Here is a 17,714-nt window from a genome sequence, read left to right on the forward strand (position 1 = left end):
TCTCTGTCTCTCTTTCCCTCTCTGCCCTTCCACACAGTATTGCCTCTCTCTCCTCCGTTCAGCATCTCCTCTGTCTCTCCTAATCCCCCTTCCAGCATTGCGTGTCTTTCATTCTCCCCCTAGCATGCAGCACTATCCTGACTCTACTCCCTGCACCATTTAGCTTTTCCCTTGCCTTTCTTCCATCCAGCCTTGCTCCTATTTCTCTCTCTGTCCCCCCACCCACCCACCATGCAGTAGTACTTAAGAACATAAGAGTTCCAATACTGGGTCAAACCAATGGTCCATCTAGTCCAGTATCGAGTTTCGAACAGTCACAAGTACCTGGCAGAAACCCAAACAATGGCAACATTCCATGCTACCAATCCCATGACAAGCTGTTGCTTCCCCTATCTGTCTCAATAGCAGACTATGGACTTTTCCTCCAGGAACTAGTTCAAACCTTTTTTAAACCCAGGTACGCTAACCACCGTTGCTACATCCTCCGACAAAGAGTTCCCAGAGCTTAACTATTTGTTGAGTGAAAAAATATTTCCTCCTATTTGTTTTAAAAGTATTTCCATGTAACTTCATTGAGTGTCCCCTAGTCTTTGTACTTTTGGAACGACCAACAAATCGATTCAGTTCTACTCATTCTACGCCACTCAGAATTTTACAGACCTCAATCAAAAGTCCCCTCATCCACCTCTTTTCCAAGCTGAAGAACCCTACCCTCTTTAGCCTTTCCTCATATGAGAACAGTTCCATCCCCTTTATCATTTTGGTCGCTCTTCTCGGAACCTTCTCTAATTCCACTTTATCTTTTATGAGATACGGTGACTAGAACGAAACGCAATACTCAAGGTGCGGTCACAACATGGAGCGATACAAAGGCATTATAGTATTTTTCGGTCTTATTCACCATCTCTTTCCTAATAATTCCTAGCATCCACTTTGCTTTTTTGGCCGCCGACACATACTGAGAGAAGATTTTAGCAAATGATCTCTCCCCCCATTTAGTATTGCCTCTGTGGTCTCTCTGTCTCTCTCCTTTCCCCCCCCCCTCCCATGTAGTCTTACCCAGTTTCTCTCTCCCTCACCATGCATCCCCTATTACCCATTTTCTTTCTCTGTTCCCTTCCATGTACTGACGTCAAGCAGCATAATTTTCCTTCCTCCTTCCTCTTGCAGCTCTGCCAGGCCGCACTAATAACCCAAAGAGAAATGCAGGATCGCAGGTTTCTGCTTGCTGCTAATGACTGTTTCCTGTGCCAACCCCCGGAAGTTTACATGAGAGGAGGCAGGACCAGCACAGGAAACAGTAGCAGCAGGCAGAGACCTGTGGTCCTCCTACGTGTCTTGTTGGGTTATTGCCGGCAAGGCTGCAAGGGGAGGAAAGGAGGAAAATTGTGCTGCTTGACGTGAGTACATGGAAGGGGACAGAGAAAAAAAACGGGTAATATGGGATGGGTGGGGAGGGAGGGAGAGAGAAATGGGTAAAAATGAATGGGAGGAGAGAGAGCCAGTGGATGCATGGATGCTGGGAGAGTGGGGGGCCTGAGCCAAGATTGGGGGGCCTGTGTCCCCAAGACCCCCCCCCCTCCACACACACACACAATCTATCTATAAGTCAGGACATATACTGTTTTATAGAATTGTTTTGGGTGATTTCTCTTTGGGGTCATAGATAGCCTGCCCCAATTTGATTGACTGCATATTTTGTCCTTTAGATTGTAAGCTCCTTTGAGCAGGGACTGTCCTTCTTTGTTAAATTGTACAGCACTGCGTAACCCTAGTAGCTCTTTAGAAATGTTAAGTAGTAGTAGTAGTAGGGTGATTTCTCTAGTTGGGTGTGTAGGGAGTGGACTAGTAGTTAGTGTAGCAGCCTCAGAACCTGGGTGATGGGATTCAATTCCCACTGCAGCTCCTTGTGACTCTGGGCAAGTTACATAGCCCTCATCACCCCAGATGTACAATAAGTACCTGTATATAATACGTAAACTTCTTTAATTGTAACCACAGAAAGGCAGTATATCAAGCCCCCTCCCCTTTCCCATTCTTGAAGGTCACTACAAGATCAGTGATTTTTCTGAAAGATGAATCGATATTGAGTGAGTTCTCTATGAGGTCAGTAGATAGTGGGTGATTTCTCTTGAAGGTCACTACATCATCAGTGATCTCTTTCGAAGATGAGTCAGTACTGGGTGATTTATCTGAAAGGTCAGGTATTTATCTTTAGTACTGTGGAAGGAAGGAAAGGATGGATGAAACAATATTTTAGCAAGAGGGGTGGAGACTGTCAGTGCTGAATATTCCATTCTTATTCAAACAGATGGTGATATGTTAAATATCCATCATTCTTACCCATGTTTTCTTCTTTTTCAGTTTTTGACATTCCAAGTGTCTCTGCTAAAAAACCCACGGTAAATATAAATTTAGTTACCTCTCCCCGACAACATTCCTGACACCAAATCTCCACAACCTGAACTCAAATCATTATCCGATCCACACCCCCATATTTTCCTGGTGGATTGTCAGAGGACGGGGTAGTAACCGCAATCCCCAATTTTTACACTTTTGGTCATACGTTTGATGGCTGTAAAGCAAGAACAAGCTCCACCTATCTAATCTGTTCGACCATAGTGGCAGAATCATTTCAAAATATCCCCTACCTCCACTAGAACCAGGGCTCTCTAGGCCCAGTCTGAGGAACAATCCTCTTGAAATTTGTCACATACTCTTCCCATTACCATCTCACTTTTACAGTATTCAAAAAGCTGAGTCTCTGAATTTAGATTTTTAAGGGTTTTTTTAAAAAGCGGCAGTAAGCCCAACACGGGCTTACCACATGCTAAATCTGAACTACTGTTAGTCCAATGTGGCTGGTGACGTTAGTTCCAAGTCTAGTGAGCGCCATTTCCCGCGTTCTGGAAAATTTTTTTTTTTCTAGTGTGGTGGAAACACAGTGGTAATCAGGCATTGCTATTTTCTGCTAAATTTACTGTTTATAGATTTCTGAGTGAAATTTATTTATTTGTTACATTTGTATCCCACATTTTCTCCCCTATTTGCAGGCTCAATGTGGCTTACACAGTACCGTAATGGCGTTCGCCAGTTCCGGTATGAACAAATACAAGGTGTTATTGTGGTAGAATAAGGTTCATGTATGGTAGGCATATAGGGGAACTTGGGGAGGAAGCGGGAAGTTGGGGTGTGTCCATTACGATCTTTGGTTTTGTTGTGTTGCAGGTACTCAGGCTTTTATGTTGGGTTAGTGGGATATGCCTTCCTGAACAGGTTTGTTTTTAGTGGTCGTACGTTGTTTTTACTATTTTTGGCAATGCGTTCCATACTTGTGCGCTTAAATAAGAAAAGCTGGATGCGTATGTTGATTTGTATTTGAGTCCTTTGCTGCTTGGGTAGTGAAGATTTAAATATGTTTGTGCTGATCTTGTTGTGATTCTGGTTGGCAGGTCTATGAGGTCTGTCATGTATCCAGGGGCTTCGCCGTAGATGATTTTGTGAACCAGGGTGCAGATTTTGAAAGCAATACGTTCTTTGATTGGGAGCCAGTGCAGTTTTTCCAAATATAAGCCTGGCTGCTATGTTTTGAGAGGTCTGAAGTTTCTTTATAATTTGTTCTTTGCAACCCGCATAGATTCCGTTGCATGGCTTAGTACCATTGATTGGATCAAGTTGCAGAATGTTTCCCTCGGGAAGAATGGTTTCACCCGTTTAAGTTTCCACATTGAGTGAAACATTTTCTTTATGGTAGATTTTACTTAGTTCTCTAGTGAGAGATTCCGGTCGATTGTTACTCCGAGAATTTTCAGGCTGTCTGCGATAGGAAGGGTATAACCTGGGGTGTTTATGTTTGTGAGTTTATATGTGTTGTATTGGGATGAGATGATGAGACCTAGAGATGAAAAATCAGTGCCAAGCTCATAACTTCTTTCCCTAAATCCTTCCTGGTTGACACTCACTTTTTTTACTCCTAAATGTAAGGGGGGGGGGGGGGAGAAAAAGGGAATAGGACTTGATATACTGCCTTTCTGCGGTTTTTGCAACTACATTGAAAATGGTTTACACAGTATATACAGGTATTATTTGTATCTGGGGCAATGGAGGGTTAAGTGACTTAGCCAGAGTCACAAGGAGCTGCAGAGGGAATTGAACCCAGTTCCCCAGGATCAAAGTCCACTGCACTAACTACTAGGGTACTCCTCCACTAGCAGCAATTCATGTAGAATCTCAAATAGCAGCAACAGAATCTCAAATAGTAGCAACATTCCCTGCAGAATCTCTAATAGTAGCAACATTCCATGGAGAATCTCAAATAGTAGCAACAGAATCTCAAATAGCAACATTCCCTGTAGAATCTCAAATAGTACCAACATTCTATGGAGAATCTCAAATAGTAGCAACATTCCTGTAGAATCTCAAATAGTAGCAACACAATCTCAAATAGCAGCAACATTCCCTGTAGAATCTCAAATAGTAGCAAAAGAATCTCAAATAGTAGTAACAGAATCTCAAATAGCAACAACATTCCCTGTAGAATCTCAAATAGTAGCAACAGAATCTCAAATAGTAGCAACATTCCCTGTAGAATCTCAAATAGTAGCAACATAATCTCAAATAGCAGCAACATTCCCTGTAGAATCTCAAATAGTAGCAAAAAATCTCAAATAGTAGCAACGGAATCTCAAATAGTAGCAACAGAATCTCAAATAGTAACAACATTCCCTGTAGAATCTCAAATAGTAGCAACAGAATCTCAAATAGTAGCAACATTCCCTGTAGAATCTCAAATAGCAGCAACAGAATCTCAAATAGTAGCAACATTCCCTGCAGAATCTCTAATAGTAGCAACATTCCATGGAGAATCTCAAATAGTAGCAACAGAATCTCAAATAGCAACATTCCCTGTAGAATCTCAAATAGTACCAACATTCTATGGAGAATCTCAAATAGTAGCAACATTCCTGTAGAATCTCAAATAGTAGCAACACAATCTCAAATAGCAGCAACATTCCCTGTAGAATCTCAAATAGTAGCAAAAGAATCTCAAATAGTAGTAACAGAATCTCAAATAGCAACAACATTCCCTGTAGAATCTCAAATAGTAGCAACATAATCTCAAATAGCAGCAACATTCCCTGTAGAATCTCAAATAGTAGCAAAAGAATCTCAAATAGTAGCAACGGAATCTCAAATAGTAGCAACAGAATCTCAAATAGTAACAACATTCCTTGTAGAATCTCAAATAGTAGCAACAGAATCTCAAATAGTAGCAACATTCCCTGTAGAATCTCAAATAGCAGCAACAGAATCTCAAATAGTAGCAACATTCCCTGCAGAATCTCTAATAGTAGCAACATTCCATGGAGAATCTCAAATAGTAGCAACAGAATCTCAAATAGCAACATTCCCTGTAGAATCTCAAATAGTACCAACATTCTATGGAGAATCTCAAATAGTACATAAGTACATAAGTACATAAGTAGTGCCATACTGGGAAAGACCAAAGGTCCATCTAGCCCAGCATCCTGTCACCGACAGTGGCCAATCCAGGTCAAGGGCACCTGGCACGCTCCCTAAACGTAAAAACATTCCAGACAAGTTATACCTAAAAATGCGGAATTTTTCCAAGTCCATTTAATGGCGGTCTATGGACTTGTCCTTTAGGAATCTATCTAACCCCTTTTTAAACTCCGTCAAGCTAACCGCCCATACCACGTTCTCCGGCAACGAATTCCAGAGTCTAATTACACGTTGGGTGAAGAAAAATTTTCTCCGATTCGTTTTAAATTTACCACACTGTAGCTTCAACTCATGCCCTCTAGTCCTAGTATTTTTGGATAGCGTGAACAGTCGCTTCACATCCACCCGATCCATTCCACTCATTATTTTATACACTTCTATCATATCTCCCCTCAGCCGTCTCTTCTCCAAGCTGAAAAGCCCTAGCCTTCTCAGCCTCTCTTCATAGGAAAGTCGTCCCATCCCCACTATCATTTTCGTCGCCCTTCGCTGTACCTTTTCCAATTCTACTATATCTTTTTTGAGATACGGAGACCAGTACTGAACACAATACTCCAGGTGCGGTCGCACCATGGAGCGATACAACGGCATTATAACATCCGCACACCTGGACTCCATACCCTTCCTAATAACCCCAACATTCTATTCGCTTTCCTAGCCGCAGCAGCACACTGAGCAGAAGGTTTCAGCGTATCATCGACGACGACACCCAGATCCCTTTCTTGATCCGTAACTCCTAACGTGGAACCTTGCAAGACGTAGCTATAATTCGGGTTCCTCTTACCCACATGCATCACTTTGCACTTGTCAACATTGAACTTCATCTGCCACTTGCACGCCCATTCTCCCAGTCTCGCAAGGTCCTCCTGTAATCGTTCACATTCCTCCTGCGACTTGACGACCCTGAATAATTTTGTGTCATCGGCGAATTTAATTACCTCACTAGTTATTCCCATCTCTAGGTCATTTATAAATACATTAAAAAGCAACGGACCCAGCACAGACCCCTGCGGGACCCCACTAACTACCCTCCTCCACTGAGAATACTGGCCACGCAATCCTACTCTCTGCTTCCTATCTTTCAACCAGTTCTTAATCCATAATAGTACCCTACCTCTGATTCCATGACTCTGCAATTTCTTCAGGAGTCTTTCGTGCGGCACTTTGTCAAACGCCTTCTGAAAATCCAGATATACAATATCAACCGGCTCCCCATTGTCCACATGTTTGCTTACCCCCTCAAAAAAATGCATTAGATTGGTGAGGCAAGACTTCCCTTCACTAAATCCGTGCTGACTTTGTCTCATCAGTCCATGTTTTTGTATATGCTCTGCAATTTTATTCTTAATAATAGCCTCCACCATCTTGCCCGGCACCGACGTCAGACTCACCGGTCTATAATTTCCCGGATCTCCTCTGGAACCCTTCTTAAAAATCGGAGTAACATTGGCTACCCTCCAGTCTTCCGGTATTACACTCGATTTTAGGGACAGATTGCATATTTCTAACAGTAGCTCCGCAAGTTCATTTTTTAGTTCTATTAACTCTGGGATGAATACCATCAGGTCCCGGTGATTTACTACTCTTCAGCTTGCTGAACTGACCCATTACATCCTCCAAGGTTACAGAGAATTTGTTTAGTTTCTCCGACTCCCCCGCTTCAAATATTCTTTCCGGCACCGGTGTCCCCCCCAAATCCTCCTCGGTGAAGACCGAAGCAAAGAATTCATTTAATTTCTCCGCTACGGCTTCCTGTAGAATCTCAAATAGTAGCAACACAATCTCAAATAGCAGCAACATTCCCTGTAGAATCTCAAATAGTAGCAAAAGAATCTCAAATAGTAGTAACAGAATCTCAAATAGCAACAACATTCCCTGTAGAATCTCAAATAGTAGCAAAAGAATCTCAAATAGTAGCAATGGAATCTCAAATAGTAGCAACAGAATCTCAAATAGTAACAAAATTCCTTGTAGAATCTCAAATAGTAGCAACAGAATCTCAAATAGTAGCAACATTCCCTGAGTCACCAGGAGCTGCAGTGGGAATAGAATCCAGTTCCCCAGGATCAAAGTCTGCTACTCCTCCACTCAACTGTAAGAGTTTAGTGAAATTATGAGCATAGATTTTGGCATTCAGCCCTAGTAAATTTTCAGTGAGGCCAATTATGGAGCAAAGCTCTGAAAGTTAGGAGAAATCCTTTCAGTGTTTGGACCTTTGATTTTTAGTTTGTTTTATGATGATTTTATTGTTTGTTGATGTTTTCTGAGTTTGATATTATGTTTCATACTGTTGTTTTATGATCGTACTAGTAAAAAAGGCCCGTTTCTCAAACAAATGAAATGGGCGCTAGCAAGGCTATCTTGTAATGGTGATTATGTTTTTAAGGCTGTCATCAAAGCAATTTTTCCTCTCTCCCCTGCCCTCCCCTCCATGTCCAGCGATTCTTCCCTCCCCTCCCATCCCCTCCGTATCCCGCGATTCTGACCACCCCTCCATGTGCAGTGATTCTCTTCTGCCCTGCCGTCCCCTCCGTGTACTGCGATTCTGGCCTCCCCTTCATTTCCAGAAATCTTCCTGTGCCCTGCCGTGCCCTCTGTGTCCTGTGATTTTGGCCTCCCCTCTATGTCCAGCGATTCTCCTCTGCACTGCCCTCCCCTCGGTGTCCCGCGATTCTGGCCTCTCCTCCATGTCCAGCGATTCTCCTCTGCCCTGCCTTCCCCTCCATATCCCATGGTTCTGTCCTCCCCTCCATGTCCAGTGATTGTCCTCTGCACTGCCCTGCCCTTGATGTCCCGCAATTCTGGTGTCCCCTCCATGTCAAGCGAGTATCGTCTGCCCTTCCCTCCCCTCCGTGTCCTGTGATTCTCTCCTCTCCTCCTATCCCCTCCATGTCCAGCGATTGTCCTGTACCCTGCCCTCTCCTCCATGTCCCATGATCTCTCCTCCCATCACCTCCATGTCCAGTGATTCTCTTGTACCCTGCCCTCCCATCCGTGTTGCACGATTCTCTCCTCCCATCCCATCCATGTCCATCAATTCTCCTCTGCCCTGGCCTCCCCTCCATGTCCAGCGATTGTCCTCTGCCCTTGTCCTCCCTTCCGTGTCCCGAGATTCTCACCTTACCTCCCATCACCTCCATGTCCAGCGATTCTCCTGTACCCTGCCCTCCCATCCATTTTGCGCAATTCTCTCCTCTCCTCCCATCCCATCCATGTCCATTGATTCTCCTCTGCCCTGGCCTCCCCTCCATGTCTAGCAATTGTCCTCTGCCCTTGTCCTCCCTTCCTTGTCCCGTGATTCTCACCTCACCTCCCATCACCTCCATGTCCAGCAATTCTCCTGTACCCTGCCCTCCCATCCATGTTGCGCAATTCTATCCTCTCCTCCCATCCATGTCCATTGATTCTCCTCTGCCCTGGCCTCCCCTCCATGTCTAGCGATTGTTCTCTCCCTTGCCTCCACTCCATGTCCAGCGATTCTCCTCTGCCCTGCCCTCTCTTCCGTGTCCCGCGATTCTCACCTCGCCTCCCATCCCCTCCATGTCAAGTGATTCTCATGTGCCCTGCCCTCCCATCCGTGTCCTGCGTTTCTCTCCTCTCTTCCCATCCCATCCATGTCGATTCTCTGCTGCCCTGCCCTCCCCTCGATGTCCCTCGATTCTATCCTCCCATCCATGTCCAGCGTTCTGTTGCCTTCACTTCTCTTGCTTGTATTCGTAACCTCCTGTCATCAGCTCACCTCCTGCGTTCCCTTCCCTCTCACTGTTCCTCCCTCTGACGTCATTACGTCTTGACGCAAGGGTGGGACAGTGAGAGTAAATGGAACGCTGGAGGCTGGCTGACATCAGGATGTTATGAACCCAGACAACCAACCATTGGAACATTGGAGGTACAAATTATTATATTAGACTTCCATCAAATTGGTTAAAACCTCCTTCTTTGGGACTGCTCCCACTTCTTAACACTATGGTAATAAACAGTCTATCTTTGGGCACTGTTCCTCTTCCTCTAAAAATAGTTCTTCTTAGGCCACTGTTAAAGAAAACTAACCTGGACCCCCATCAGCCCAGTAAATATCACCCTCATATCTAACCTTCCATTTCTAGCAAAGCTAATAGAAACAGTGTGTTTTAACAAGCCTGTAAAATGCCTAAATTAATTCTGATGTGTATTTCTCTAGTTTGGCCAGCAGGTGGTGCTTGTTTATATTTAAAGCTGTTACAGATAAGTGAATGATTCCTTCCTTAGTTAACACAGATAATAGGAAGTGTCTCGCAGTGATGTAACCACTTTCTATTTAAAACTAGGCTCTGATTATCTTTGAATATCGGCTGGTATCTTGATTCTCGGGGTTCTTCAAGTTTACCTCAGGAGAGCTGTGTGTGCTTTCATTTGTATGAAAAGGTTAAAAATACGTCTGACTGCACCAGCCTCCTTCTATTAAAGAGTGCATAAAAATACCCGAACTCCAGATGCGCAAAGGTGAAAATTCCCACCCCTTCCTCCGTAAAGGAGGTGTACCATACTCTATCCACTTCCACATGTGCGCAAGTGAAAACATCTGCACCTGCCTCCTTCTATTGCAAAGTTCACAAAATACCCCAACTCCAGATGTTTACGAGTGAAATGTTTCACCCCTTCCTCTGTAAAGAAGTGTACCAAATTCCCTCCACTTAAATGTACACAAGGGAAAACATCTGCATCTGCCTCCCTCTATTAAAAAGTGCACAAAAATACCCCAACTCATAGGCGCCCGGTATAAGAGGCTTGGGAAGGCTAAGCCTCCCCAGCCGCAAGCCCCAAGCGTCTCTCTCTCTCTCTCTCTCTAGCTCATCCCCCCACCCCCCCCGATGCAGCATCTATCCCTCTCACTCCCTCCCTGTGGTCGGTCCCTTTAATTTGATTTAGATCACCCATCGCTGCCGGTAGCAGCACGGGCACGCCAACATCGTACTACAGCTTGCTTCGGGGCTTTGGCCTGACGCTGACGATATGACGTGCCCCGCCTCCTCTGACCAGCCTTCCTTATGATGCGTCCAGCCCTTGCGGGGGGGGGGAGAAACAAGGGAGAATTGCTGGACATGGGTAGATGGAGGGGAGGGCAGGAAAGAGAGAGGAGAATTGCTGGACATGGATGGATGGAGGGTCAGGGAAGAGAGGAAATTTGCTGGATATGTATGTATGTATGGATGGATGGAGGAGAGGGCAGGGGAGAATGGAGAGTTGCTGGACATGGATGAATAGATGGAGGGGAGGTCAGGGAAGAGAGGAGAATTGCTGGACATGGATGGATGAATGGGGGTAGGAGAGAGAGGAAATTTGCTGGATATGGGTGGATGAAGGAGAGGGCAGGGGAGAATGGACAGTTCCTGGACATGGATGGAGGGGAGGGGAGGGCAGGGGAGAGAGGACAATTGCTGGACATGGATGGATGAGGGGGCAGGGAAGAGAGGAAATTTGCTGGATATGTATGTATGTATGGATGGAGGAGAGGGCAGGGGAGAATGAAGAGTTGCTGGACATGGATGGATGAATGGGGGCAGGGGAGAGAGGAAATTTGCTGGATATGGATGGATGGAGGAGAGGGCAGGGGAGAATGGAGAGTTGTTGGACATGTATGGAATGGAGGGCAGGGAAGAAAGGAGAAATGTTGGACAAGGATGGAGGGAAGGAAAGACAAAGGAAAAATGCACATGGATGGAGTGGAAGGGAGAGAGGAGAAATTCTGGACATGGATGGAGGGGAGGGAAGACAGAGGAAGGAGATGCACATGGATGGAGGGGAGTGGAGTGAGGAGAAATGCTGGATATGGATGGAGGGTAAATTGCTCAATTTAAGGGCTGGATTGGAACACTTTGAGGGCAGATGTTGAAACTGGAGAAAGGATAGGGGACAGGGCTACAGATGGTAGACAGGACGCATAAGGACACAGGAGGATGGTGGACATGTTGAGAGAAAAAATATCAAATGGAAAGAAGACACTGCATAAAACAGAAGACACTGGGACTAAGCTAATAGAAAAACTAAATGATCAGCAACAAAGGTAGAAAAAAGTATTTTATTCAGAATTTATTGGAATATGTCAGCTTTTGGAAATGTGCATCTGTGATATTTTGCATGCACGTTTCAGTTTTTCTAATATTGCTGCATGCTGAGTCTGACTTCTTCAGGTAACTTTCCAGTTCAGTATTTTGCCTTCATATCTGTTGTGTCATGTGTTTTTCATGTGTGATCAAGGTGCAGTATTCTGCTAGCGTGTAGTATTTGCAGCCCTTTTGTTTTGTTTTTTGTTTCACTATTTTGTGTACTGGTGTTTAGAGCCCGGTGTAATTATAGTGCTAGCTCGACCTGTCCTTGGAATTAGTGCTGTTATGGTTTGGTAAGGTTATGAGTTTGTTTTTGCACAAGTTTGTATATAGTGTTTTGCAGTGGAGAGATTGTGTGTTGGCCTTACTGAGGTTGCACTAAAACATCAGAAAGGGTGTAGAGCCTAAATCATGACACACTACCTCTTGAAGGATCCACATATAGTCGTTAATAAAAGGAGCTCATTGTGAACACTATCCACCCTAAAAGGGTGTTTTTTGTGGCTGTACATGAGAATTGTGATATTATGATCCCGTGTTTCAAATTGTTGATGGTCTGCATTTTCCATGTGGGTGGTATATTGGTGTATTAGGGTTTGCCCAGTGTAATATTTATGGTACAGTAAGGTTCTGAGTGTGTTTTTGCACAAAGTTGTGCATAGTGTTTTGCAGTTGAGCGATTGTGGTTAGTACATGCTTTGAGCAACCACTTTATTCTTTGACTTATGATACATATCTAATATCTAAATTTAATAAAAGGTATTAATTGTGATTATTTTATTTTTTTCTGTGAATTGTCAGACAATTATGGATGTAAGCCCCGCCCCTGGCCCCACCCTTGGCCACGCCCCCTTTAGCCTCCCCAAACAGTTAGGCCACCGACCGTCTATGCCCCAACTCCAGATGTGCCGGCGTGAAAATTTTCCATCCCTTCCTCTGTAAAAGAGTGTTCCCAACTCCCTCCACTTCCAGAAGTGAACAAATGAAAATTTGACACCCTTTCTCTGTTCCTCCTCACTCACTCTCTGACACTCCACAGATGTGGTGCTTCTTGTGAGTCAGGAGATCTTTGACTCTTGCTTGTTTCCTTTGCAGTATATTTGCCTGAAACTACTTCAACGCAACCTTAGAAATAAGTGTATAGTTGACCTTCCTCCCTGCACGTTACCTCCTCTACTGAAGCATCTTAACAATCCTAAGGACGTATGTGATAATTGTTTAATGACACTGTAAGTACATCTGACAGCTATTTTTCCGTTCACCCCACCACAGGTTTTAAGGGGACATCTATAGCCTCAAACATGCGTGGGATAAACATAAAGGAATCCTGTTCAGAAGGAATGGATCCTCAGGAGCTTAACCGAGATTGGATAGCAGAGCTGGTAGTGGGAGGCAGGGATAGTGCTGGGCAGACTTATACGATCTGTGCCAGAGCCGGTGGTTGGGAGGTGGGGCTGGTGGTTGGGAGGCGGGGATAGTGCTGGGCAGACTTATACGGTCTGTGCCAGAGCCGGTGGTGGGAGGCGGGGATAGTGCTGGGCAGACTTGTACGGTCTGTGCCAGAGCCGGTGGTTGGGAGGCGGGGCTGGTGGTTGGGAGGCGGGGATAGTGCTGGGCAGACTTATACGATCTGTGCCAGAGCCGGTGGTTGGGAGGTGGGGCTGGTGGTTGGGAGGCGGGGATAGTGCTGGGCAGACTTATACGGTCTGTGCCAGAGCCGGTGGTGGGAGGCGGGGATAGTGCTGGGCAGACTTGTACGGTCTGTGCCAGAGCCGGTGGTTGGGAGGCGGGGCTGGTGGTTGGGAGGCGGGGATAGTGCTGGGCAGACTTATACGGTCTGTGCCAGAGCCGGTGGTGGGAGGCGGGGATAGTGCTGGGCAGACTTGTACGGTCTGTGCCAGAGCCGGTTGGGAGGCGGGGCTGGTGGTTGGGAGGCGGGGATAGTGCTGGGCAGACTTATACAGTCTGTGCCAGAGCCGGTGGTGGGAGGCGGGGATAGTGCTGGGCAGACTTGTACGGTCTGTGCCAGAGCCGGTGATTGGGAGGCGGGGCTGGTGGTTGGGAGGCCGGGCTAGTGCTAGGCAGACTTATACGGTCTGTGCCCTGAAGAGCATAGGTACAAATCAAAGTAGGGTATACACAAAAAGTAGCACACATGAGTTGTCTTGTTGGGCAGACTGGATGGACCGTGCAGGTCTTTTTCTGCCGTCATCTACTTTGTTACTATGTTACTCTGGAGTACAGACTCTGCTTTCTGTTGACTACTACAATGGAACATGGCAGCAATGCATCAGGTCACGTCCTTTTGCAAGACTCATTTTCTTTTTTATATTTATTTTGTTTCATAATTTCAACAAGAGTACACTTGCCATGCATTTTACATCTCAAAAGGAAAATAAAAAAGAAAATTCAAAGGAAATTATATGTAATCAACATTTTTCAATCCTTTACATAATAATATTCGCTTTCTTAGACCACTAAAATGGGGGGAGCGATATGAATTAGAGAAGATTACAAACATAATTATTAACAACTAGGAAAAAAGGCCCGTTTCTCAGCGCAATGAAACGGGTGCTAGCAAGGTTCTATAATGGTAGGGGCCCCCTCCCTGCGTCCCTCCGAGCTGCTTGCCTGCCTCTGTGTGACCGTCGGACGTTGTTCGTTGCTCTGTGTGGGGAGGTTTTTTGTGTGCTGCGCCTCCGTGCTTGTGCCGTTTTCGTTTCGGCCCTCGAGTGTCATTGCTCCGCCCTCGACGTCATCACGTTTTGACGCGAGGGCGGTGCAGACACTCAGGGGCACACCGGATATCTCGGGCGCCTCAACTTCCGTGGAGGCTTCATTAGAACATTGGGGTTGCCTTTTATATAGAGAGATAGCTAGGTTGCGTATAACTCCCCTAGATCACATGTCCCTGATTTCAATGCCAAAAAGGCTTTCCTTTTTTGTTGGGTCTGCTTGGTTACATCAGGATAAATCCACACTTTAGCTCCTCCAAAACAAGTAATTGAATTTTTGAAGTAAAGTCTGATAATATTATTTAAGTCTTGTTCAAATACAAAGGACACTATAAGGGTAGACCTTTCTGTTGTAACATCTAAAGATTGTTCCAATATGGCTGAAATATTATTTGAATCCAAATTTATTCCTGCGCCTTCCATTTTTACTTCCTCCCCCTTAGGATTAGGAATATAATATATTTTATTTATTGGAGGAAAGAACCAGGCACACCCATTAAAGGGGGGCCGACCACAACCGGGCTGAAGGCCAGCGAAGACAGAAGTGTGGGGGAGGGTACAGGGAGGGCCTAGCTAGAGAGCAGAGGTAGTAGTGGGAGGGAAACAAGGGGTAGCAAGGGGAGGGGGCAGGAAAGAAGGGGAGGAGCAAGGGAGGAGGAGAGAGGAATTTGAACTGCACAGGAAGTCCTTTTGAATTTGGAAGCAGGAGAAGAGCAACGCCCACCCGCCCACCCACTTGAGAGGCAAGATTTGTCGCAGCGAGGCATTAGACTACAATGTTTACGCACAGCCAGCAATGGGTACACAGCAGCTTGACACATAACAGTTACAAGTTTGGGGTAACTACTGCTGCAGAAAGAGTTGTGTGGAAAATTATCAAGTTGATGCAAATGGTAGGCTTGCATGTGAGCAGCCTTGTTATAAGGAAACAACGTGTATACAGCTTGTCTCCTGGCTTGGGCGGCCGGGAGGCCTAGAACGTCATTTTGTAAATGTGGTAGGTGCCTCCTTCAACAGGAAACAACGTGTATACAGCTTGTCTCCTGGCTTGGGCGGCCGGGAGGCCTAGAACGTCATTTTGTAAATGTGGTAGGTGCCTCCTTCAACGGGAGGCACCAAGTGACGTCGGGTGCTTGGAAAACAGCACAGGGGGCCACAGGGGCTTGGTACGGCTTGGCCTGTGGCCCAGAATATGCAACTACGTGTAGAAGCTGTGTACCCGGGTAGAAATGCATGCTGGCATAATGATTAGTAGAAGATGTAATGTAATTTGTTTAAGTTGTAACAATTTTGATGTTCCTGGCTGCGGCCAAAATAAATCCAATTCTATCGAAGATACGGCTTGTAGTGTGGTATTGAAGGGGGCGGGGGTTGATACGTCTGAGTGTGTGCCGAATGCCCGAGTTGTGGCTTCACTGGGTATTTTCAACACCTCGTTTAAATACCTTCTGAATAATTCGATCGGGTTATTCCCAGGGAGTTTGGGGAAATTCAAAAGGTGTAAGTTCAGACGCCTATTAAAATTCTCAATCTGGACTGGTCGGATCCAAGATGGCGCTGTGAATGGACGCACCTGTGTTAGCTCCTGGAAGTTGCTCTGTTTGTAGTCAGAATGATTGAATATTTTAACACCCAACAGAAAGGACTTAACAAGGATCTGGGGTTCCTAGCCCATTATAAACCATAAAGCTGTATGTCTCTGTTGATCACCCTCCCCTCACCTATCCACACCCATCCTGTTAGAATATCAATGATATGCTTTGATGTCCCCATGCATAACTCCGACCCACCCCCATCCTCCCACCCTGTCAGACTGTCATAGTAATGCTTGAATGTTTTCACTTATATACACTGTCAGCTAGCACATTTGCTTATTTCCGATCTGAGGAAGAAGGGCAACCTTCGAAAGCTAATCAAGAAATGTATTAAGTTATGTCCAATAAAAAAGGTGTCATCTTATTTTCTTTTCCATGTTTTATTTTGTTTGATTTCTATAGATTCTACATGGAATGTTGCTATTCCACTAGCAACATTCCATGTAGAAGTCGGCCCTTGTAGATCACCAATGTGGCCCGCGCAGGCTTCTGCTTCTGTGAGTCTGACGTCCTGCACGTACGTGCAGGACGTCAGACTCACAGAAACAGAAGCCTGTGCAGGAATGTTGCTAGTGGAATAGCAACATTCCATGTAGAATCTCCAATAGTAGCAACATTCCATGTAGAATCTCCAATAGTATCTATTTTACTGTCATAGTAATGCTTGAATGTTTTCACTTATATACACTGTCAGCTAGCACATTTGCTTATTTCCGATCTGACGAAGAAGGGCAACCTTCGAAAGCTAATCAAGAAATGTATTAAGTTATGTCCAATAAAAAGGTATCATCTTATTTTCTTTTCCATGTTTATTTTGTTTGATTTCTATAGATTCTACATGGAATGTTGCTATTCCACTAGCAACATTCCATGTAGAAGTCGGCCCTTGTAGATCACCAATGTGGCCGTGCAGGCTTCTGCTTCTGTGAGTCTGACGTCCTGCACGTACGTGCAGGACGTCAGACTCACAGAAACAGAAGCCTGCGCAGGAATGTTGCTAGTGGAATAGCAACATTCCATGTAGAATCTCCAATAGTAGCAACATTCCATGTAGAATCTCCAATAGTATCTATTTTACTGTCATAGTAATGCTTGAATGTTTTCACTTATATACACTGTCAGCTAGCACATTTGCTTATTTCCGATCTGACGAAGAAGGGAAACCTTCGAAAGCTAATCAAGAAATGTATTAAGTTATGTCCAATAAAAAAGGTATCATCTTATTTTCTTTTCCATGTTTTATTTTGTTTGATTTCTATAGATTCTACATGGAATGTTGCTATTCCACTAGCAACATTCCATGTAGAAGTCGGCCCTTGTAGATCACCAATGTGGCCGTGCAGGCTTCTGCTTCTGTGAGTCTGACGTCCTGCACGTACGTGCAGGACGTCAGACTCACAGAAACAGAAGCCTGCGCAGGAATGTTGCTAGTGGAATAGCAACATTCCATGTAGAATCTCCAATAGTAGCAACATTCCATGTAGAATCTCCAATGGTAGCAACATTCCATGTAGAATGTCCAATAGTATCTATTTTACTGTCATAGTAATGCTTGAATGTTTTCACTTATATACACTGTCAGCTAGCACATTTGCTTATTTCCGATCTGACGAAGAAGGGCAACCTTCGAAAGCTAATCAAGAAATGTATTAAGTTATGTCCAATAAAAAGGTATCATCTTATTTTCTTTTCCATGTTTTATTTTGTTTGATTTCTATAGATTCTACATGGAATGTTGCTATTCCACTAGCAACATTCCATGTAGAAGTCGGCCC

At 44.9% G+C, this 17,714-nt stretch overlaps 1 long non-coding RNA gene across 1 annotated transcript in view; it reads left to right on the forward strand.

The window, feature by feature from the left end:
• The first annotated feature begins 2,358 nt into the window (after positions 1-2,358).
• The window catches only part of LOC115459089, a 61,350-nt gene continuing 45,994 nt past the window's right edge, over positions 2,359-17,714 (forward strand). Inside the window, exons 1-2 of the long non-coding RNA XR_003940201.1 lie at positions 2,359-2,402; positions 12,705-12,838. This is a non-coding gene — a long non-coding RNA (uncharacterized LOC115459089). The remainder of the gene's footprint in view (positions 2,403-12,704; positions 12,839-17,714) is intronic.

The sequence above is a fragment of the Microcaecilia unicolor genome, unplaced genomic scaffold, assembly GCF_901765095.1.
Source record: "Microcaecilia unicolor unplaced genomic scaffold, aMicUni1.1, whole genome shotgun sequence".
Lineage (NCBI taxonomy): Eukaryota > Metazoa > Chordata > Amphibia > Gymnophiona > Siphonopidae > Microcaecilia > Microcaecilia unicolor.